Source organism: Triticum aestivum, chromosome 2B (assembly GCF_018294505.1).
Source record: "Triticum aestivum cultivar Chinese Spring chromosome 2B, IWGSC CS RefSeq v2.1, whole genome shotgun sequence".
NCBI classification, from domain to species: domain Eukaryota; kingdom Viridiplantae; phylum Streptophyta; class Magnoliopsida; order Poales; family Poaceae; genus Triticum; species Triticum aestivum.
The window spans coordinates 425,257,451-425,283,264 of NC_057798.1; positions in this window are offsets into that span (position 1 = coordinate 425,257,451).

The following is a 25,814-nucleotide window of genomic DNA, read 5'->3' on the forward strand; positions in this document are numbered from 1 at the left end:
TCGGCGGAGGCCGAACTGTTAATCAAGGTCCAGATCCGTTGACTTATCGCTATTATGCGCGGACCGGACTCGTTTGGATATGCCATTGGCTTTATTGGCCGGTGAACTGTTTGGCTTGATAAGGCCACCATATACTTCGGCTACAAGGGCCGCAGTGTGCTCTTTAGTAAGGAGGGAGCGCTCCATGTTACCATTGACTGTGATAACACCACGGGGTCCGGGCATCTTAAGCTTCAAGTAAGTGTAATGCGGGATTGCACTGAAGCGGGCGAAAGCAGTTCGTATGAGCAGTGCATGATAGCCACTACGGAAAGGGACGATGTCGAAGATTAACTCCTCACTGCGAAAGTTGTATGGGGAGCCGAATACTACTTCCAGTGTAATTGAGCCCGTACAATGGGCCTCCACTCCTAGTATCACACCTTTAAAGGTAGTGTTACTATGCTTGATTCATGATGGGTCAATGCCCAACTTGTGGACGGTATCTTGATAAATCAAGTTAAGATTGCTTCCTCAGTCCATAAGGACTCTAGTGAGGTGGTATCTGTCAATAATTGGATCAAGAACCAGGGCGGCCGAACCCCCATGACGGATACTGGTTAGGTGATCCCTACGATCAAATGTGATCGGACAGGCTGACCATGGATTAAACTTGGGGCCGACAGGCTCTACAGCATAGATGTCCCGTAGTGCACGCTTGCACTCCCTTTTGGGGATATGAGTGACATATATCATGTTCATTGTTTTCACCTCAGGGGGAAATTGCTTCTGACCCCCGGTGTTCGACTGACGGGGCTCATCATCCTCCTCGCTTGGAGGCCCTTTTCCCTTGTGTTCGGTATTTATTTTACCGACCTGTTTGAAAACCCAACAATTCCTGTTGGTGTGGTTCACAGGCTTATTGGGTGTACCATGAATCTGACAGGGCCTCTCGAGGATTCTATCCAAGCTGGATGGTCCGTCCTTGTTTCCTTTGAAAGGTTCCTTCCACTGACCAGACTTAGGGCCGCTGAATCCGGCATTAACTACCGTATCGTCTGCGTCATCGTCGTTGTTGTTGTTTCGACTTTGTTTTATTGAGGCGGGGTTTACCATTGCCGTCCCACACCTCAGAAGTGCCGGGGTCACCCGAGCTATTGCTTCTACGAGCCAACCAGTTGTCTTCGCCTGCGCAGAAGCGGGTCATGAGTGTCGTTAAGGCTGCCATGGTCTTCGGCTTTTCCTGCCCAAGGTGTCGGGCGAGCCATTCGTCACGGACGTTGTGTTTAAAGGCAGCTAAGGCTTCGGCGTCCGGACAGTCTATGATCTAGTTCTTTTTAGTTAAGAACCGATTCCCAAATTTGCGGGCTGATTCGCCTGGCTGCTGAATTATGTGACTCAAGTCGTCAGCATCCGGTGGCCGGACATAAGTGCGCTGAAAGTTGGCCCGAAAAGCATCTTACAAGTCTTCCCAGGTTCCAATGGAGTTTTCTGCGAGGCTGTTTAGCCAGTGTCATGCTGGTCCTTTTAGCTTTAGAGGAAGATATTTAATGGAGTGGGGATCGTCTCCTCGAGCCATGTGAATGTGGAGAAGAAAATCTTCAATCCAGATGGCCGTATCCGTTGTTTCATCGTACTGTTCGATGTTTACGGGTTTAAACCCTTCCAGAAATTGATGTTCCATGACCTCATCGGTGAAGCATAGGGGGTGTGCAGCCCCTCTATATAGCGCAATGTCGCGGCGGAGATCGGCTGACATCTGAGTTCAGTTCTAATCCCGGACATAGTAACGGTCGTCACGTCGGGCTTCATAGACATTGTCTCGCGCCGGGGCACGGCCCCTTGATCCATAGATTGATCTAGTCTGACCAGCTTTATTGGCTAGGTCATGTTGCAAGTCGTACATGTATCCCGTGGCTGCCGTCTCCCTGCCTCTTCGGCGAGGGGGTGCGGGTTGGTGTTCGGCTTGATATGTCGTTTTATCCCGCCCACGTGGTGGTCGGTCTGGTTGGTCTGCCTGATTATACTTCGACGGTATTGGCTCAAGGGCTTCATCGTCGAATTGTGGCAGCAGCTTGTGCTTAGGGTAATAGGTCGCTTGTGGCCGTATTCCTCAGCGTCCAAGACCTTAGTCCACCTTTCATTCAGCTTATCTTGCTTGGCTTTGAGCTACTGCTGCTTCTTCTTCAGGCTCCGGGCTGTAGCAATGAGTTGTCGCTTGAAGCGTTCTTGATCGAGGGGTTTGATGTCTACTACACAACCTTCTTCTTGTAGACATTGTTCGGCCTCCAAGTGTAGAGGTTTGTAGGACAGTAGCAAATTTCCCTCAAGTGGATGACCTAAGGTTTATCAATCCGTGGGAGGCATAGGATGAAGATGGTCTCTCTCAAACAATCCTACAACCAAATAACAAAGAGTCTCTTGTGTCCCCAACACACCTAATACAATGGTGAATTGTATAGGTGCACTAGTTTGGCGAAGATATGGTGATACAAGTGCAATATGGATGGTAGATATGAGTATTTGTAATCTGAAAATATAAAAACAGCAAGGTAACAAGTGGTAAAAGTGAGCGCAAACGGTATTGCAATGCTAGGAAACAAGGCCTAGGGTTCATACTTTCACTAGTGCAAGTTCTCTCAACAATAATAACATAATTGGATCATATAACTATCCCTCAACATGCAACAAAGAGTCACTCCAAAGTCACTAATAGCGGAGAACAAACGAAGAGATTATTGTAGGGTACGAAACCACCTCAAAGTTATCCTTTCTGATCGATCTATTCAAGAGTCCGTAGTAAAATAACATGAAGCTATTCTTTCCGTTCGATCTATCCTAGAGGTCATACTAGAATAACACCTTAAGACACAAATCAACCAAAACCCTAATGTCACCTAGATACTCCAATGTCACCTCAAGTATCCGTGGGTATGATTATACGATATGCATCACACAATCTCAGATTCATCTATTCAACCAACACAAAGTACTTCAAAGAGTGCCCCAAAGTTTCTACCGGAGAGTCAAGACGAAAACGTGTGCCAACCCCTATGCATAGATTCCCAAGGTCACGGAACCTGCAAGTTGATCACCAAAACATACATCAAGTGAATCAATAGAATACCCCATTATCACCACGGGTATTCCACGCAAGACATACATCAAGTGTTCTCAAATCCTTAAAGACTCAATCCGATAAGATAACTTCAAAGGGAAAACTCAATCCATTACAAGAGAGTCGAGGGGGTGAAACATCATAAGATCCAACTATAATAGCAAAGCTCGTGATACATCGAGATCGTACCATCTCAAGAACACAAGAGAGAGAGAGAGAGATCAAACACATAGCTACTGGTACATACCCTAAGCCCCGAGGGTGAACTACTCCCTCCTTGTCATGGAGAGCGCCGAGATGATGAGGATGGCCACCGGATAGGGATTCCCCCTCCGGCAGGGTGCCGGAACAGGGTTCTGATTGGTTTTTGGTAGCTACAAAGGCTTGCGGCGGCGAAAATCCCGATCTATGGTGCTCATGGATGTTTTCAGGGTATATGAGTATATATAGGCGAAGGAAGTCGGTCAGGGGAGCCACGAGGGGCCCACGAGGGTGGGGGGCGCGCCTCCCTGCCTAGTGGCCGCCTCGTTTCTTTCTTGGCGTCCACTCCAAGTCTCCTGGATTGTGTTTGTTCCAAAAATAACTCTCCCGAAGGTTTCATTCTGTTTGGACTCCATTTGATATTCCTTTTCTGTGAAACACTGAAATAGGCAAAAAAACAGCAATTTGGGCTGGGCCTCCGGTTAATAGGTTAGTCCCAAAAATAATATATAAGTTCTTAGTAAAGCCCATTAAACATCAAAAACAGGTAATATAATAGCATGGAACAATCAAAAATTATAGATACATTGGAGACGTATCAGGGTTCCTCTGGGACGATAAAATCTTCATCGCCAAGGCTAACCTCCTCTTCGGTTTCTGGCATATAGTTGTTGTCTTCTGAATCTTCTTGATCAGCGTGTTCTAGACTATATTCACCCTCTTCCTTTTTGTCCTGTTCGGATGTGGTCTCGACGGGGTATTCGGGATCTTCCGCATTGTGCGGAGTCTCATTATCTCTGGTGCCGGTATTGTTGTCCTTCGCCCGACGCGATCATGAGCGGCGCCGCCGGCGTCGGCGCTTTGGTGGTTTATCGACGGGTTTGTCCTCATATGGGCTCGGGTCTTCCTCGTCGTTCTTTTTATCTAGAGTGTCCACCATGTACACGTGTAGGTTGAGGTGGCCGTCCAACGCCCCGTGACGGGTGGGGCTTGGCTTGGTTCGTCGTCGGCATCGTCGTCCATGCCGTTGATGTCTTCGGATGCATAATCCAACATGTCCGTTAAGTCCTCGACAGTGGCTATTAATTGGGTGGTGGGTGGGGCATAAAACTCCCCGCTCTCAGCCCCTAGTCCAAGCTGGGTACAGTTCGTAGGTAAGGCCTCCATGATGGCGAGAGACTGCATCAACCCCAATGCTTCATCTAAGAGCGGAAGCGGGACCGGAAACTTTGGATCTGCTGGGCTAAGTTTGGCATGGGACGCTTGATCGGAGCCGGTGAGTGCAGACGTCGACAGTTCGGGATGGTTTCCCAGAGCCAAGTCTAAGATTCCATCTGGGTCTTCGGTCGGGAGTTCCACAAGGGGAAGAAGTCCGGCGGGGCTGACGCCCCCGTCATCGGTTGATGAGACCAGTCCTGAATCTAAGGCCGAGGTGGGTATTCTTGATAACCCACAAGTATAGGGGATTGCAACAGTTTTCGATAAGTAAGAGTGTCGAACCCAACGAGGAGCTAAAGGTAGAATAAATATTCCCTCAAGTTCTATCAACCACCGATACAACTCTACGCACGCTTGACGTTCGCTTTACCTAGAACAAGTATGAATCTAGAAGTACTTTGTAGGTGTGATAGGATAGGTTTGCAAGATAATAAAGAGTACGTAAATATAAACTAGGGGTTGTTAAGATAAAGATGCAACAAAGTAAATATAGCGAGTGCGGAAAAGTGGTGGTAGGAGTTGTGGAATTGTCCCTAAGCAATTGACTACGTTACTAGACCGGTAATCACTATTGCAATTCTATTTGAGGGAGAGGCATAAGCTAACATACTTTCTCTACTTGGATCATATGCACTTATGATTGGAACTCTAGCAAGCATCCGCAATTACTAAAGATTCATTAAGGTAAAACCCAACCATAGCATTAAAGCATCAAGTCCCCTTTATCCCATACGCAAACAACCTACTTACTCGGGTCTGTGCTTCTGTCACTCACGCCACCCACCATAAGCAAATCATAAACATATTGCAAACCCTACAATGGGAATCCCTCATGCTTGTGCGACACGGAGGGCACAATAGGACAGCACCAATAATAAAACATGCAACTCAAACCAATCATAGCAATTCATCAATCATCGATAGGACAACAAAAATCTACTCAGACATCATAGGATGGCAACACATCATTGGATAATAATATGAAGCATAAAGCACCATGTTCAAGTAGAGGGTACAGCGGGATGTGGGAGAGTGGACCGCTGGATATAGAAGGGGGAAGGTGATGGAGATGTTGGTGAAGATGGCGGAGGTGTTGGTGAAGATCGCGGTGATGATGATGGCCCCCGGCGGCGTTCCGGCGCCACCGGAAGCAAGGGGGAGAGAGCCCCCCTTATTCTTCTTCTTCCGTGACCTTCTCCCTAGATGGGAGAAGGGTTTCCCCTCTGGTCCTTGGCTCACATGGCTTGTGAGGGGCAAGAGCCCCTCCGAGATTGGATCTATCTCTCTGTTTTTGCGTTCTCTGCGTTGGCAGATTCTACCCCATTCACCGTTTCTTTTATATCCGGAGATCCGTAACTCCGATTGGGGTGAATCTTTCGCTCAGATCTTACTTGTAAAATTATCTTTCTTGTGCCTGAAGGAGAGCGTCAACCGCCTTATGGGTGGACCACGAGGGTTAGGGGCGCGCCTGGGGGTAGGACGCGCCCCCCTACCTCGTGACCACCCTGGACACCGTTTCACGTTGATTTTACTTCCAGAAAATCATAAATATTCCAAAAAAACTCCGTACGTTTTTATCCCGTTTGGACTCCGTTTGATATTGGGTTTCTGCGAAACAAAAAACATGCAACAGACAGGAACTGGCACTGGGCACTGGATCAATATGTTAGTCCCAAAAATAGTATAAAAAGTTGCCAAAAAGTATATGAAAGTGAATAATATTGGCATGGAACAATCAAAAATTATAGATACGACGGAGACATATCAGCATCCCCAAGCTTAATTCCTGTTCGTCCTCAAGTAGGTGAATGATAAAAAAAGAATAATTTTTGATGTGGAATGCTACCTAGCATAATCTTGATCATATGTCTAATCATGGCATGAATATTAAGACACGAGGGATTCAAAACAATAGTCTATCATTTGACATAAAAACAATAATACTTCGAGCGTACCAATAAAGCAATCATGTCTTTTCAAAACAACAAGGCAAAAGCAAGCTTATCCCTACAAAATCATATAGTTTGGCCATGCTTCATTTTCGTCACACAAAATGCCCCCATCATGCACAACCCCGATGACAAGCCAAGCAATTGGTTCATACTTTTTAACGCGCTTCAGCTTTTTCAACCCTTACGCAATATATGAGCGCAAGCCATGGATATAGCACTATAGGTGGAATAGAATATAATGATGGAGGTTAGGTGGAGAAAGTCTCACATCAACTAGGCGTATCAACGGGCTATGGAGATGCCCATTGATAGATATCAATGTGAGGAGTAGGGATTGCCATGCAACGGATGCACTAAGAGCTATAAGTGTATGAAAGCTCAACAAGAGAAACTAAGTGGGTGTGCATCCAACTTGCTTGCTCATGAAGACCTAGGGCATTTGAGGAAGCCCATCGTTGGAATATACAAGCCAAGTTCTATAATGAAAATTCCCACTAGTATATGAAAGTGACAACATAGGAGCAATCTATATGAAGAACATGGTGCTACTTTGAAGCACAAGATATGAGACTCACTACATGAAGAACATGTTGCTACTTTGAAGCACAAGTGTGGAAAAAGAGATAGTAACATTGCCCCTTTTCTTTCTCTTTTTTTGGTGGCCTTCTTTGGCCCCCTTTTTTATTTAGGCTTCTTTGGCCTTTCCTTCTTTTTTTGGGGACAATGTTCTATAATGATGACCATCACACTTTTATTTACTTACAACTCGATATTACAACTCGACAGTGGAACAAGGATATGAATCTATATGAATGCTTCCGGCGGTGTACCGGGATGTGCAATGATCTAGCATAGCAATGACATCAAAAAATGGACAAGCCATGAAAACATCATGCTAGCTATCTTACGATCATGCAAAGCAATATGACAATGAATGCTCAAGTCATGTATATGATGATGATGGAAGTTGCATGGCAATATATCTCGGAATGGCTATGGAAATGCCATGATAGGTAGGTATGGTGGTTGTTTTGAGGAAGATATAAGGAGGTTTATGTGTGACAGAGCGTATCGTATCACGGGGTTTGGATGCACCGGCGAAGTTTGCACCGACTCTCGAGATGAAAAAGGGCAATGCACGGTACCGAAGAGGCTAGCAATGATGGAAGGGTGAGAGTGCGTATAATCCATGTACTCACATTAGTCATAAAGAACTCATATACTTATTGCAAAATTTTGTTAGCCCTCGAAGCAAAGTACTACTACGCATTCCCCTAGGGGGATAGATTGGTAGGAAAAGACCATCGCTCGTCCCTGACCGCCACTCATAAGGAAGACAATCAAAGAAACACCCCATGCTTCAAATTTGTCACACAATGGTTACCATACGTGCATGCTACGGGACTTGCAAACCTCAACACAAGTGTCTCTACAATCCACAACCACTCACTAGCATGACTCTAACATCACCATCTTTATATCGCAAAACTATTGCAAGGAATCAAACATATCATATTCAGCGATCTACAAGTTTATGTAGGATTTTATGACTAACCATGTGAATGAAAAATTCCTGTCATCTCTCTAAATAGATATAAGTGAAGCAAGAGAGTTTAATTCTTTCTACAAAAGATATGCCCACGCTCTAACAAGTATAAGTGAAGCAAAAGAGCATTCTACAAAGCCATACTCAAAAGATATAAGTGAAGTGCAATGAGCATTCTATAAATCAACCAAGGACTATCTCATACCAGCATGGTGCATAAAATAAAAATAAAAACCTAATTGCAAAAGACGCTCCAAGACTTGCACATAATGCATGAACGAAACGAATTCCAAAACATACGATACTTGTTGAAGAAAGAGGGGCTGCCTCCCCAGCATCCCCAAACTTAGACGCTTGAGTCTCCTTGAATATTTACTTGGGGTGCCTCGGGCATCCCCAAGCTTGAGCTCTTGCCTCTCTTCCTTCTTCTCACATCGAAACATCCTCAATTAGACACTACATCCACACAAAACTTCAACAGAAAACTCGGTAAGATCCGTTAGTATAATAAAGCAAATCACCACTCTAAGTACTGTAGCAAACCAATTCATATTTTGTTTTTGCATTATGTCTACTGTAATATAACTTTTTCATGGTTTAATCCACTGATATAAATTGATAGTTTCATCAAAACAAGCAAACTATGCATCAAAAACAGAATCTGTCTAAAATAGAACATTCTGTAGCAATCTGGACATCCACCATACTTCTGTACCCCCAAAATTCTACCAAAATTAGGAAAAATAAACAAGTTGTACAGAAAGACAGTGCAGAAGGAATCAGAACCATTTGACGTTCCATTTAAAAATGTAAAATCGCGTACTACAGCCAAAGTTTCTGTCCTGCACCGTACAAACCAACAAGCATTGTAAACATCCTAAAGGAAAACCTTAGCACATTATTTTTATAATACAATGGAATTGTACAAGGGGATAATTATTTTTGTTGAAAAGTTTCTGTAATTAAGATTCACAAAGTTTCCGTGAGCATGAACAAAGTTCAAGGCTAGCTCCCACTTCAACAATGCTTGTCTTTCTCACTTTCACTTTCCTTTTTGAAAAGTTTTTAGGTTCCCCTCTTTATTTTTGTTGTTTTTAAACTATATGAAAGCACTCAACAGAAATAAATGACTCTCTAAAACTTCCGGGTTGTCTCCCTGGCAGCGTTTTCTTTAAAGCCATTAAGCTAGGCATTTAGTGCTCAAGTAATGAATCCACCCGGATCCCAAGGTATATCAAAGTCAATTTTAATTAACAATGATTTGTAATTTAGTAGTGAGCACAAAGTAACATATATCATGCAACAACGAAGTCTAACTCTCTTCCTATGCATCGGCATGTCATAAGAGAACAATTCATGCACACATAGTAAAGGCCAATGCATAGTATAAGCAGTTTCTTGCAATTCTATCATGATGGAAATATAGAGAGGTGGAGACATAGTTCCTCTCTCATAATAATTGCAAGTAGGAGCAGCAAGCACATGCATATTATATCTATCAAAATCATCATGTGCAACGGTAAAAGGCAACCCATCAATATAATCCTTAATAAGTGCAAGCTTCTCCGATATAGTGTAGTTTGGAGAATTCAAAAAGATAATAGGACTATCATGCGTGGGTGCAATAGCAACAATTTCATGTTTAACATAAGGAACTATAGCAAGTTCATCTCCATAAGCATAATTCATATTGGCATCTTGGCCAAAATCATAGCAAGCATCAGCAAAAAGGGATATTTCAAGAGAATCAATGGGATCATAGCAATCATCATAGCAGTCATCCTTCGGTAAGCACGAAGGGGAATTAAACAATGTATGAGTTGAAGAGTTACTCTCATTAGAAGGTGGGCACGGGTGATCAATCCGCTCTTCCTCCTCTTGTTCTTCGCTCTCCTCCTCATCTTTTTCATCCAATGAGCTCATAGTTTCATCAATTTCTTCTTCCATAGATTCCTGCAAAATATTAGTCTCTTCTTGGACAGCGGAGACTTTCTTAATAAGTGCATTAATTTTATAATTGTATTTATAATTCTCATAACAATATTTGAGGATAGCTAAATTTTCAGATCTATAAACAGCATCATCAAAATCCTCAAACTCTTTACACATAGCTTCAATTTCATAAGCACCCATAAAAGCAACAAATTATTCTATTTGTTCCACATCATAGTAATCATATATACCATTAGCATAAGAAGCTAAGGTTTTATTATCATTAAATTTGCATGAAAAGGGAAGGTGCGGAGAATTCATCCTAGAGCAACAAGTATAATCATATTCCACGCATAGTTGCCAAGCATACCACTTCAATATATGAATTTGATTCCATAATAGTTTCCCTTTTTGTGTCAAGCGATAATCCCTAAAGTATTCACGTTGAACCAACGTTACTCCCATTACATAGTTGAATGGGGTTTTCTCAGGATTATTAAAGTAGTACATAATATCTTTCATATAACCAGCATCGAGGGTTTTAGGAGGTTCCCCATCCTCATGAGTAGCAAGTACAGCTAATTTTTTTTGTATTTTGCATTCCATATCCATAACTAAAGATAGAGAACAACTTAGAACAGCAAATAAAAATTACTTAGTGATAAAGCAAACAAGCACACACGAGAATATTCACCCCACGCTATGACTCCCCGGCAACGGCGCCAGAAAAAGGTCTTGATAACCCACAAGTATAGGGGATCGCAACAGTTTTCGATAAGTAAGAGTGTCGAACCCAACGAGGAGCTAAAGGTAGAATAAATATTCCCTCAAGTTCTATCAACCACCGATACAACTCTACGCACGCTTGACGTTCGCTTTACATAGAACAAGTATGAAACTAGAAGTACTTTGTAGGTGTGATAGGATAGGTTTGCAAGACAATAAAGAGTACATAAATATAAACTAGGGGCTGTTACGATAAAGATGCAACAAAGTAAATATAGCGAGTGTGGAAAAGTGGTGGTAGGAGTTGTGGAATTGTCCCTAAGCAATTGACTACGTTACTAGACCGGTAATCACTATTGCAATTCTATTTGAGGGAGAGGCATAAGCTAACATACTTTCTCTACTTGGATCATATGCACTTATCATTGGAACTCTAGCAAGCATCCGCAACTACTAAAGATTCATTAAGGTAAAACCCAACCATAGCATTAAAGCATCAAGTCCCCTTTATCCCATACGCAAACGACCTACTTACTCGGGTCTGTGCTTCTGTCACTCACGCCACCCACCATAAGCAAATCATAAACATAGTGCAAACCCTACAGCGGGAATCCCTCACGCTTGCGCGACACGGAGGGCACAATAGGACAGCACCAATAATAAAACATGCAACTCAAACCAATCATAGCAATTCATCAATCACCGATAGGACAACGAAAATCTACTCAGACATCATAGGATGGCAACACATCATTGGATAATAATATGAAGCATAAAGCACCATCTTCAAGTAGAGGGTACAGCGGGATGCGGGAGAGTGGACCGCTGGATATAGAAGGGGGAAGGTGATGGATATGTTGGTGAAGATGGCGGAGGTGTTGGTGAAGATCGCGGTGATGATGATGGCCCCCGGCGGCGTTCCGGCGCCACCGGAAGCAAGGGGAGAGAGCCCCCCTTCTTCTTCTTCTTCATTGACCTTCTCCCTAGATGGGAGAAGGGTTTCCCCTCTGGTCCTTGGCTCCCATGGCTTGGGATGGGCGAGAGCCCCTCCGAGATTGGATCTATCTCTCTGTTTCTGCGTTCTCTGCGTTGGCAGATTCTACCCCTTCACCGTTTCTTTTATATCCGGAGATCCGTAACTCCGATTGGGGTGAATCTTTAGCTCAGATCTTCCTTGTAAAATTAGCTTTCTTGCGCCAGAAGGAGAGCGTCAACCGCCTTACGGGTGGACCACGAGGGTCAGGGGCGCGCCTGGGGGGGTAGGGCGCGCCCCCCTACCTCGTGACCACCCTGGACACCGTTTCGCGTTGATTTTACTTCCAGAAAATCATAAATATTCCAAAAAAAAATCTCCGTCCGTTTTTATCCCGTTTGGACTTTGTTTGATATTGGGTTTCTGCGAAACAAAAAACATGCAACAGACAGGAACTGGCACTGGGCACTTGATCAATATGTTAGTCCCAAAAATAGTATAAAAAGTTGCCAAAAAGTATATGAAAGTGAATAATATTGGCATGGAACAATCAAAAATTATAGATACGACGGAGACGTATCAGGTATGGGTGTGATACGTCTCCAACGTATCTATAATTTATGAAGCATTCATGCTATTTTATTATCTATTTTGAATGTTTACGGACTTTATTATACACTTTTATATTACTTTTGGGACTAACCTATTAACTGGAGGCCCAGCCCATATTGTTGTTTTATTGCCTGTTTCAGTATTTCGAAGAATAGGAATATCAAACGGAGTCCAAACGGAATGAAACCTTCGGGAGCGTGATTTTCGGAAAGGATATGATCCAGGAGACTTGGAGTACAAGCTAGGGAAGGTTCGAGGAGGCCAGGATATAGGAGGGCGCGCCCACCCCCCCTGGGCATGCCCCTGTCTCGTGGGCCCCTCGAGGCTCCCCTGACCAACTTCTTTCGCCTATATATTCCCATATACCCTAAAAACATCGAATACGAAGATAGATCGGGAGTTCCGCCGCCGCAAGCCTCTGTAGCCACCAAAAACCTCTCGGGAGCCCGTTCCGGCATCCTGCCGGAGGGGGAATCCATCACCGGTGGCCATCTTCATCATCCCGGCGCTCTCCATGACAAGGAGGGAGTAGTTCACCCTCGGGGCTGAGGGTATGTACCAGTAGCTATGTGTTTGATCTCTTTCTCTTGTGTTCTCTCTATGGCACGATCTTGATGTATCGCGATCTTTGCTATTATAGTTGGATCTTATGATGTTTTTCCCCCTCTACTCTCTTGTGATGAATTGAGTTTTCCTCTTGAAGTTATCTTATCGGATTGAGTCTTTAAGGTTTTGAGAACACTTGATGTATGTCTTGTCGTGCTTATCTGTGGTGACAATGGGATATCACGTGATCCACTTGATGTATGTTTTGGTGATCAACTTGCGGGTTCCGCCCATGAACCTTTGCATAGGGGTTGGCACACGTTTTCGTCTTGACTCTCTGGTAGAAAGTTTGGGGCACTCTTTGAAGTACTTTGTGTTGGTTGAATAGATGAATCTGAGATTGTGTGATGCATATCGTATAATCATGCCCACGGATACTTGAGGTGATAATGGAGAATCTAGGTGACATTAGGGTTTTGGTTGATTTGTGTCTTTAGGTGTTATTCTAGTATGAACTCTATGATAGATTGAATGGAAAGAATAGCTTCATGTTATTTTACTACGGACTCTTGAATAGATAGAACAGAAAGGATAACTTTGAGGTGGTTTCGTACCCTAACATAATCTCTTCGTTTGTTCTCTGCTATTAGTGGCTTTGGAGTGACTCTTTGTTGCATGTTGAGGGATAGTTGTATGATACAATTATGTTATTATTGTTGAGAGAACTTGCACTAGTGAAAGTATGAACCCTAGGCCTTGTTTCCTACTATTGCAATACCGTTTACGCTCACTTTTATCATTAGTTACCTTGTTGTTTTCATATTTTCAGATTACAAAAACCTATATCTACCATCCATATTGCACTTGTATCACCATCTCTTCGCCGAACTAGTGCACCTATACAATTTACCATTGTATTGGGTGTGTTGGGGACACAAGAGACTTTTTGTTATTTGGTTGCAGGGTTGTTTGAGAGAGACCATCTTCATCCTACGCCTCCCACGGATTGATAAACCTTAGGTCATACACTTGAGGGAAATTTGCTACTGTCCTACAAACCTCTGCACTTGGAGGCCCAACAACGTCTACAAGAAGAAGGTTGTGTAGTAGATATCAAGCTCTTTTCTGGCGCCGTTGCCGGGGAGGCTAGGTAAGCGGCACTCACACCCCGTCAACTAAGCTCTTGTCTGGCGCTGTTGCCGGGGAGGTGAATGCTTGAAGGTATATCTTTAAATCTTGCAATCAAATCTTTTTGTTTCTTGTTTTATCACTAGTTTAGTTTATAAAAGAAAACTACAAAAAAATGGAGTTAAGTTTGTCTCATACGCTTCATCTTTTTAATATCTTTTGTGAGTTTGATGGAAAGGAAAATTGTGCTCAATTGCTAGAAGTAGAATGCATTTAAATGCTTGGTACTAAATCTTTGAATTATGAGCATGATTGCAATGTTGTTAGTATGAACTCTTTGAATATCCATAGTACTAATGATGATTGCACTAGTTATGATGAAAATATCTCTTATAAGCATGTTGATTTTTGTGGAGTACATTGGGTTTACAACTACACACCAAATAGGGAAAATAGATATTGCAAGAGGCATAAGTATTTAGAAACTAAAGGGTTGCAAGAAATTCTTGATGTTTGTGCTGAAAAATTCAATATTTTTCGCGCTCCTTGTGAACTTTGCAATGAACGTGGTCATTTAAATCTCCAATGCAAATTGTTTCATGACCGAATCGTGTCCAAAAATTGTGATAACTTGATTACCCTTGAGCATCATAAAGAGCCTAGTCTTATTTTGGGGTATGAAGAAATGAAACGTATAACTGAGGGTATTCCAAAATTTAATCTTGATAGATGTCTTGATTTTGATCTAGAGAAGATTTATTTGTATTGTGTAGTGAATTGCATTCAAAATCCTTATATTTCCAATTACCTAAAGAAAAGAAAGAAATTAGAATATGAATAGAATACTAATGAAAGGGATGAGACTTCCAATCTCCTCCTATTATTTCTTATGATGAATCAGGTAACGAGGAGGAGCTTTCTATGCAACCAATCTTATCAATAAGGAGCTCAAAGAAGAAGGTTGAACCCACACATAATGTGAAGAAGAAAAAGAAAAGAAGGAGCAACAAAGGTAAAAAGGTATCCCTCCAAAATGAAGTTGCTCCTACTACTCATTGTGATGATGATAATTGCTATACTATTGGTGCTATCCATACTATTAATGATGAGAGTGACTATGCTTATGATATGAAAGGCCCAAGCTTGGGGAAGCTATGTTTGATGAGGATGACATATTTGAGAATATATTTGCTGAAATTAATGTTTGTCCCAAGCTTGGGGATGCTATGTTTAATAAAGATGATATTTTTAGCATCCCAAGTTTTGATATGCAAAGTTGTTATGATGATAGAATGCCTCTTACCTATGATGATTATATTGATGAAAGTGGGTTTGGAAGAGTGTCAACTTTAGGAAGTAGTGATCCCACTATTTTGGAGGATGTTGAATTTTATTCTGATGAATACAAAAGTGGATTTGGAAGAGTGTCAACTTTATTTAGTGATTCCACTATCTTGGGAGAGGTTTTAATCGATTATAATGAGAACGAAGTTGCTACTTATGATGATTATTGTGATGAAACTTATGCTATAAAAAGTAGTGATGATTATATTTATAAAACTTGTCATGATTATGATTACCCTTTTTCTGAACATTACTCTTTTAATGTGGAAACAATCTATAGTATTCAAGTCTCTTATGATACTCCCACTATTCCGAATGAGAAGAATTTTGCTTATGTGGAGAGTAGTAAATTTTCTATGCAAGTAGATCATGAAAAGAATACTTTAGGTTCTGGTTATATTGTTGAATTCATTCATAATGCTACTGAAAATTATTATGAGAGAGGAACATATGCTTGTAGGAATTGCAATAATGTCAAGTTTCCTCTCTATGTGCTAAAACTTTTGAAGTTATGCTTGTTTTGCCTTCCTATGCTAGTTGATTATTGTTCCCATAAGTTATTTGCTCACAAAATCCCTATGCATAGGAAATGGGTTAGACTTAAATGTGCTAGTCATATGCTTCATGATGCTCCCGTTATGTTTCAATTCTTATCTTTTATGTGAGCATCATTGTCATCATCATGCCTAGCTAGAAAGGCATTAAAGAAAAGCACTTGTTGGGAGACAACCCAATATTTATCCTTACTGTTTTTGTGTTCTCACATGATTATGCTACTTCAGTAATCAAGTTTTATAGCTTTTGTTTCAATAAAGTGCCAAGTAAGGCCTTTAGGATAGCTTACGGTGATAGTTGTGTTGATCCTGCTGAGAATCAGAAACTTTTGCACCCAGTAAATTAGTTTTGTTAATTCACAGAAACGTGATTCTGATCTGATTCTTTTTGTTATGGATTTGTACACAAATTTCTTAGGACTTCCTAATTTGGTAGGATTTTTGGAGTTCCATAAGTATACTTTTGATACATATTACTACAGACTGTTCTGTTTCTGACAGATTCTGTTTTCTATGTGTTGTTTGCTTATTTTGATGAATCTATGAGTAGTATCGGAGGGTATGAACCATAGATAAGTTGGAATACAGTAGATATTACATCAATATGAATTTATAATGAGTTCAATACAGTACCTAAGTGGTGTTTTTATTTTCTTATACTAACGGAGCTTACGAGTTTTCTGTTGAGTTTTGTGTTGTGGAGTTTTCAAGTTTTGGGTAAAGATTCGATGGACTATGGAATAAGGAGTGGCAAGAGCCTAATCTTGGGTATTCCCAAGGCACCCCAAGGTAATATTCAAGGACAACCAAGAGCCTAAGCTTGGGGATGCCCCGGAAGGCATCCCCTCTTTCGTCCTCGTTCATCGGTAACTTTACTTGGAGCTATATTTTTATTCACCACATGATATGTGTTTTGCTTGGAGCGTCATTTTATTTTGTTAGTATTTGCTTGCTGTTATTTAGATTAATGTTTTCTTTATTTATTTTCAATAAAATTGTCAAGGATAGCCTTTACCATGCTTATTTTGCTAGAATACATGTTGCTGTTTGAAAACAGAAAGTTTACCGCTGTTGCAAAAATTCCCTAGAAAAGTCATAGAATGGTATAATGTTGAAACTTTTTGCATATTAAGCTCTGATAAATCTTATACAGTGTAGTATTTTTCTCATAATTTTTGGAGTTAGGGAAGTATGATGAATCTTGTATTCTTTATAGACTGTACTGTTTTGGCAGATTGTTGTTATGTTTGCATTGTTTGCATATGTTTGCTTGTTTAATGGTTCTATTTGAGGATAGGAGTATTAAATATGCAGAGGCATTTAGTATTCAATGTTGAATAATAATTTTAGTGATTTGTTACAGTAGAAAATGATAAGGTTTTGCATTGGTTTATACTAACCTATCTCACGAGTTCTTGTTGAGTTTGGTGTGGATGAAGTTTTCAGAAATAGAGAAACCATGATATGAGAGGAATTAAGGAGACACAAAAGTTCAAGCTTGGGGATGCCCAAGGCACCCCAAGATAATATTTCAAGAAGTCTCAAGCATCTAAGCTTGGGGATGCCCCGGTAGGCATCCCACCTTTCTTCTTCAACAACTATCGGTTAGTATCGGTTGAGCCAAAGTTTTTGCTTCTTCACATGAGTTGTGCTATCCTTGAATTATCATTTTATCTCGCTTTGCTTGCTGCTTGAATAAAGTACTTAAGATCTGAAATTCTTTAATGAGAGGGAGTCTTCATATAGCTACTTAATTATTTAGCTACTCATTGATCTTCACTTATATCTTTTTGGAGTAGTTTGTCATTTACTCGTGTGCTTCACTTATATCCTATGAGTAAATGGTTGAATGAGTTGAATGTCATAAATCTGAAATTATATATGTCTCATTTGCTTATCCCATGGGGAGTAATGACTTCACATCTAAGAAGTAGAGGTTATAAATTTATTGAAGGTTAGCAAGCATTGTATTGGTCATTTGAACAATTCATGAAAGAATATTGAAGGAAGAGATTTCACATATAAATATACTATCTTAGACATCTTTTATAATTGTGAGCACTCATTAAGTATGACATGTTAAAGAGTTGATGTTGGACAAGGAAGACAACGTAATGGGTTATGTTTTCTCACATCTCAGTTAAAGTATATTGTCATGGATCATTCAAACATGTTGAGCTTGCCTTTACCCCTCATGCTAGCCAAAATTCCTTGCACCAAGTAGAGATACTACTTGTGCTTCCAAATATCCTTAAACCCAGTTTTGCCATGAGAGTCCACCATACCTACCTATGGATTGAGTAAGATCCTTCAAGTAAGTTGTCATCAGTGCAAGCAATAAAAATTGCTCTCTAAATATGTATGATTTATTAGTGCAAAGAAAATAAGCTTTATACGATCTTGTTATGGAAGCAATAAAAGCGACGGACTGCATAATAAAGGTCCATATACAAGTGGCAATATAAAGTGACGTTCTTTTGCATTAAGATTTTGTGCATCCAACCATAAAAGCGCATGACAACCTCTGCTTCCCTCTGCGAAGGGCCTATCTTTTACTTTATGTCTTTTACTTTATGCAAGAGTCAAGGTGATCTTCACCTTTCACTTTTTCATTTTATCCTTTGGCAAGCACCTCATGTTGGAAAGATCCTGATATATGTATCCAATTGGATGTAAGTTAGCATGAACTATTATTGTTGACATGACCCAAAGGTGAGTACGTTGGGAGGCAACACTCTAAGCCCCTATCTTTCTCAGTGTCCGATTAAGACTCCATAACCATAAGTATTGCGTGAGTGTTAGCAATTGTAGAAGACTATATGATAGTTGAGTATGTGGAGTTTGCTAAATCAAAGCTCTGACATAGACCCTTCCTGAAAATAAGATGAATTACAATTGTTTGATGACTAAGAATGAAGTTTGCTAGTTTTCAAGAAAGTTTATGGTCTATGCTTTAACATGTGAATTGCTTGTTACTTGTTCATGAGAAGTTTTATGAGATGAACTACTGTTATGACATATAATCATGCTATAAAAGGTGATTGAAATTATCATTGATCAAACTTGTGCACCTGCTAGCATTCACACTTCATAAATTCTTTCTTTTTTCATTTACCTACTCGAGGACGAGCAGGAATTAAGCTTGCGGATGCTGATACGTCTCCAACGTATCTATAATTTATGAAGCATTCATGCTATTTTATTATCTTTTTTGAATGTTTACGAGCTTTGTTATACACTTTTATATTACTTTTGGGACTAACCTATTAACCGGAGGCCCAGCCCATATTGCTATTTTATTGCCTGTTTCAGTATTCCGAAGAAAAGGAATATCAAACGGAGTCCAAACAGAATGAAACCTTCGGGAGCGTGATTTTTGGAAAGGATATGATCCGGGAGACTTGGATTACAAGCCAGGGAAGGTTCGAGGAGGCTAGGAGATAGGAGGGCGCGCCCACCCCCTAGGCGCACCCCCTGTCTTGTGGGCCCCTCGAGGCTCCCTCGACCGACTTCTTTCGCCTATATATTCCCATATACCCTAAAAACATCAAATACGAAGATAGATCGGGAGTTCTGCCGCCGCAAGCCTCTGTAGCCACCAAAAACCTCTCGGGAGCCCATTCCGGCGCCCTGTCGGAGGGGGAATCCATCACCGGTGGCCATATTCATCATCCCGGCACTCTCCATGACGAGGAGGGAGTAGTTCACCCTCAGGGCTGAGGGTATGTACCAGTAGCTATGTGTTTGATCTCTCTCTCTCTCGTGTTCTCTCTATGGCACGATCTTGATGTATCGCGAGATTTGCTATTATAGTTGGATCTTATGATGTTTTTCCCCCTCTACTCTCTTGTGATGAATTGAGTTTTCCTCTTGAAGTTATCTTATCGGATTGAGTCTTCAAGGATTTGAGAACACTTGATGTATGTCTTGCCGTATTTATCTGTGGTGACAATGGGATATCACGTGATCCACTTGATGTATGTTTTGGTGATCAACTTGCGGCTTTCGCCCATGAACCTTTGCATAGGGGTTGGCACACGTTTTCGTCTTGACTCTCCGGTAGAAACTTTGGGGCACTCTTTGAAGTACTTTGTGTTGGTTGAATAGATGAATCTAATATTGTGTGATGCATATTGTATAATCATGCCCACAGATACTGGAGGTTACAATGGAGTATCTAGGTGACATTAGGGTTTTGGTTAATTTGTGTCTTAAGGTGTTATTCTAGTATGAACTCTATGATAGATTGAACGGAAAGAATAACTTCATGTTATTTTACTACGGACTCTTGAATAGATAAAACAGAAAGGATAACTTAGTGGTGGTTTCGTACCCTACCATAATCTCTTCGTTTGTTCTCTGCTATTAGTGGCTTTGGAGTGACTCATTGTTGCATGTTGAGGGATAGTTATATGATACAATTATGTTATTATTGTTGAGAGAACTTGCACTAGTGAAAGTATGAACCCTAGGCCTTGTTTCCTACCATTGCAATACCGTTTACGCTCACTTTTATCATTAGTTACCTTGCTGTTTTTATATTTTTAGATTACAAAAACCTATATCTACCATGCATATTGCACTTGTATCACCATCTCTTCGCCGAACTAGTGCACCTATACAATTTACCATTGTATTGGGTGTGTTGGGGACACAAGAGACTTTTTGTTATTTGGTTGCAGGGTTGTTTGAGAGAGACCATCTTCATCCTACGCCTCCCACGAATTGATAAACCTTAGGTCATCCACTTGAGGGAAATTTGCTACTGTCCTACAAACCTCAGCACTTGGAGGCCCAACAACGTCTACAAGAAGAATGTTGTGTAGTAGACATCAGGGTGTTGACCCATGGACGGGATCTAACAGGGGATCCGAAGAGTCTCCTCGACGGGGACACAGAGTGGCGGCCGAGGCCATGAACCCCTCGAAGACTAGGTCTCCTTGGATGTCAGCAACATAGTTCAGGTATCCAAACCTGGTCTGGTGGCCGGGGGCGTTACTATCGACCTGCTCGAGGCGGCCGATCGAGTTGGCACGAAGCACAAAGCCACCGAACACGAAGACCTGGCCAGGGAGAAAGATTTCCTTGGACGCAGCATTATTGTTAATGAAATAAGCGAGCCATCAATCCTTTTGTCGACGATACAGCGGAGCTCTCAATGAAAGCACCAATGTCGGTGTCAAAACCGGTAGATCTCGGGTAGGGGGACCAAGTTGTATGTCTGAGCACAAATGGTAACTATGTACAAAGGACCCTAGATTAGCTAGCCTAACAATGTTCTGATCCTGCCTCCGATCTACCCTCCGGTTTATATAGACACCGGAGGGGCCTAGGGTTGTACAAAGTCAGTTTTATAGAAAGGAATATCATATTTGGACACCTATACTTGCGATCCACACATACCATAGTCCCTACCGGGCACGAGGGCTGATCTTATGTCTTGTATCCGACGGCCCATCAGTTCGGCCCACATCCAATAGATCGGACAACCGAGGACCCCCTAGTCCAGGACTCCCACAGAGTCCCTTGTACCATTGATGATGATCCCTTGAAACGCCCTCAAATGATCCCTCGAATGGAAGACCGAAAGCACGACCTCTCTACTTGGTTGCAAGCGTACGGTCTTCACAATCAGGCAGCGGTTCACCGTCCAGAGCTAATCGTGTTGGGGAACGAAAACAAAAAAATTCTATGCACAGGCAAGATCTATCCATGTAGATGCATAGCTATGAAGAGGGGGAGAGCATCTACATACCCTTGTAGATCGCTAAGCGGAAGCATTTATCAACGAGGTTGATGTAGTCGTACACCTTCATGATCTACCCGGATCAAGTACCGAACGTACGGCACCTCCACGTTTAGCACACGTTCAGCTCGATGATGTCCTCGCCTTCTCGATCCAGCAAGAGAGGCGAAGTAGTAGATGAGTTCCGGCAGCATGATGGCATGGTGACGGAGGTAGTGAAACTATCCACAGGGCTTCGCCAAGCACAACGGACGTGGACGAAGGAGGAACTAGAACTAGAGGGAGACGGGGTGCCGCACACGTCTTGGGGATCGTCATGTGTGTTTCCTCTCTTCCTCCTCTCATATATATATATATATTATATATATATATATAGAGAGAGAGAGAGAGAGGAGGCAGCCCTAGGGCGCGCCCCAAATGGCTGGCGGCTGCCCTAGGCGTCTGCCTAGCCGCACCCCGCTTCCATATATGGACATGGGGGGTAGGAAAGGGGGCCTGGCTGCCTTAGGGCGACTCCCCTTCCTTCCCTCCTTCCTTGGCGCATGGGCAGGGGTGGTGGGGGTGCACCAGCCCCCTTTCTGGGCTGGTGTGCTCCCCCTTTTGGTCCATAAGGCCCACCACTTGTGGTGGCCTTCCGGAACCCCTTCCAGCACTCCGATAAATACCCGGTACTTCCCAAAACCTTCCCGGTGACCAACTGTCATCCTATATGTCAATCTTTACCTCTGGACCATTCGGTAGCTCCTCGTCATGTCTGTGATCTCATCCGGACTCCGAATAACATTCGTTCACTATTTCACTTAACTCATATAATACTATATCATCAACGAACATTAAGCGTGCGGTCCCTACAGGTTCGAGAATGATGTATACGTGACCGACACGCTTCTCTGGTCAATGACCAATAGCGGGACCTGGATGCCCATATTGGTTCCTACATATTCTACGAAGATCTTTATCAGTCAAACCTTTATGAGAACATACATAGTTCCCTTTATTTGTCGATATGTTACTTGCCCGAGATTCGATCATAGATATCTCCATACCTAGTTCAATCTCATTACCGGCAAGTCTCTTTACTTGTTCTATAATACATCATCTCATAACTAACTCCTTAGTCACTTTTCTTGCAAGCTTCTTGTGATGTTGTATTACCAAGAGGGCCTAGAGATACCTCTCCGATACACGGAGTGACAAATCCCAATCTCGATCCATGCCAACTCAACAGACACCTTCAGAGATACATGTAGAGCATCTTTATGATCACCCAGTTACGTTGTGCCGTTTGATAGCACATAAGGCATTCCTCCGGTATCCGGGAGTTGCATGATCTCATGGTCGAAGGAATATGTATTTGACATTAAGAAAGCGGTAGCAATAAACTAAATGATCATATGCTAAGATAATGGATGGGTCTTGTCCATCACATCATTCTCCTAATGATGTGATCCTGTTATCAAGTGAAAACACATGTCTATGGTTAGGAAACCTTAACCATCTTTTCATCAATGAGCTAGTCTAGTAGAGGCTCACTAGGGACACGGGATTTGTTTATGTATCCACACATGTATTAAAGTTTCCGGTCAATACAATTCTGGGATGAATAATAAACCTTTATCATGATTAAGGAAATATAATAACAACCACTTTATTATTGCCTCTAGGGCATATTTCCAACAGTCTCCCACTTGCACTAGAGTCAATAATCTAGTTCACATCACCATGTGATTAACACCCAATAAGTTCTAAGGTGTTAGCATTTTTTGCTTGTGAGAGAGGTTTAGTCAACGGGTCTGCCACATTCAGATCCGTATGTATTTTGAAAATTTCTATGTCTACAATGCTCTGCATGGAGCTACTCTAGCAAATTGCTCCCATGTTTGATATGTATCCAGATAGACTCTGAGTCATATGGATCTGTGTCAAAGCTTGCATCGATGTAACCCTTTACGACGAACTCTTTATCACCTCCATAACCTAGAAACATTTACTTATTCCACTTTAGGTACCTAAGGATAATTTTTACCACTGTCCAGTGATCCATTCCTGGATCACTATTGTACCCCCTTGCCAAACTCATGGCAAGGCACACATCAGGTCTGGTACACAGTATGGCATACATTATAGAACCTATGGCTGAGGCATAGGGAATGACTTTCACTCTCTCTCTATCTTCTTCTGTGGCTGGGCTTTGAGCCTTACTCAACTTCACACCTTGCAACACAGGTAAGAACCCTTTCTTTGACTGGTCCATTTTGAACTTCTTTAGAACTTTGTCAAGGTATGTGCTTTGTGAAAGTCCTATTAAGCATCTTGATCTATCCCTATAGATCTTGATGCCCAATAAATAAGCAGCTTCACTGAGGTCTTTCATTAAACAAATTCTTATTCAAGTATCCTTTTATGCTATACAGAAATTTTGTATCATTTCCAATCAGCAATATGTCATCCACATATAATATCAGAAATGCTATAGAGCTCCCACTCATTTTCTTCTAAATATAGGCTTCTCCGTAAGTCTGTATAATACTGTATGCTTTGATCACATCATTAAAGCATATATTCCAACTCCGAGATGCTTGCACCAGTCCATAAATGGATCGCTGGAGCTTGCACACTTTGTTAGCACCTTTAGGATCGACAAAACCTTCTGGTTGCATCATATACAACTCTTCTTTAAGAAATTCATTAAGGAATGCAGTTTTGACGTCCATTTGCTAGTTTTCACAATCATAAAATGCGACAATTGCTAACATGATTCAGACAGACTTAAGCATCGCTACAGGTGAGAAAGTCTCATCATAGTCAAGCCCTTGAACTTGTCAAAAACCTTTCGCAACAAGTCGAGCTTTATAGACAGTGATATTACCATCAGCATCTATCGTCACTACCAAAAATACACTTCTGTGATGATACGTGTTTGTCACAGTAGGTCGTGTTTGGTCATGCATGTACATCCAAGACGATTTTATGATAGAATCAAGATAGTCATACCTGTGTTGTCGTCGAAGTGTTCCATGACATTACCAAAATTATCATCACGGAAGTGTCCACTTCCATGACGATAAATCGCGCGTCACAGAAGTGCTTTCGTCAAGGGTGACCGACACGTGGCATCCACCATAACGGAACGCCATTAAGCTATCGGGTCCGGTTTTGGATCCGATAACCCGTTAACAGCCCCGACCAATGGGGATTTTCCACATGTAAAATCATCATTGGCTTGAGGAAACACGTGTCGGCTCGCCGTTGGGACAGATGTCATCTACTCATTGGACCCAAGGCGCCTATGATATGTCGACACGTGGCACGGCCCAACAGAGGCCCATTCCTGTGAAAAGGCCAGTCCGTTTGACTTGGTCAAAAGGTGGCGGGCCGGCCCATGGAAAGCCTGTTAATGGCATGTTTGCATATAGCCCATTTACAGCCCGCTAACCGAGGGCCCGTTACGACCTCTCCGAATTAGGCCCAATAGCGTCATCTGGGCCGTCCAATATGATTCCAACCCGTTTTAACTTCCGGCCCATGTATGGCCCATGACGTCTTTCGACCCATATGAGGCCCTTTGTAACTCTTGGCCCATTAACGGCCCATGGTGAAACTAGCCCGTAATGAATAGTGTATCACTTTATATCCATTAACGGCCCATTATTCCATTGTGCCGTTTCCAGCCCATGTTATCTTTCGGCCTTCTCAGGGGCCATTCATTCTTGGGCTCATTTCCAGCATTCGGTCAAGCACAGGCTTCCTGTTCCAGGGCAGGTCATCCCTACTCCCGAGCCCAACGAGAGCATCGTATTTGTTTCTCACTTCCTCCGTGGCTTAGGCTTCACCCTTGATCCCTTTGTGAGAGGGCTCATGTTCTATTATGGGCTAGATTTTCATGATCTAGCTCCGGATGCCGTCCTTCACATCTCGTCGTTCATCGTTGTGTGCGAGGCTTTTCTCCACGTCACCCCGCACTTCGGCTTATGGCTCAAGACCTTCAATGTGAAGCCGAAGATGATTGAGGGGCGACACATGGAGTGCGGAGGTGCTGCAATAAGCAGGAACGCTGACGCCCCATGGCCAGAGGGCTCCTTCCCAGAGGTGTCCGATCTATGGCAGCGGAGGTGGTTTTACGTCACAGCTCCCAGAGGCCTCAACTGGCGTCATGGGCCAATGTAGGACGGGATTGGGGGCCTGCTAATGATGTACCAACCTTGCAGAGCCGCATCTGGGAGCTTCTTAAGAGGGACA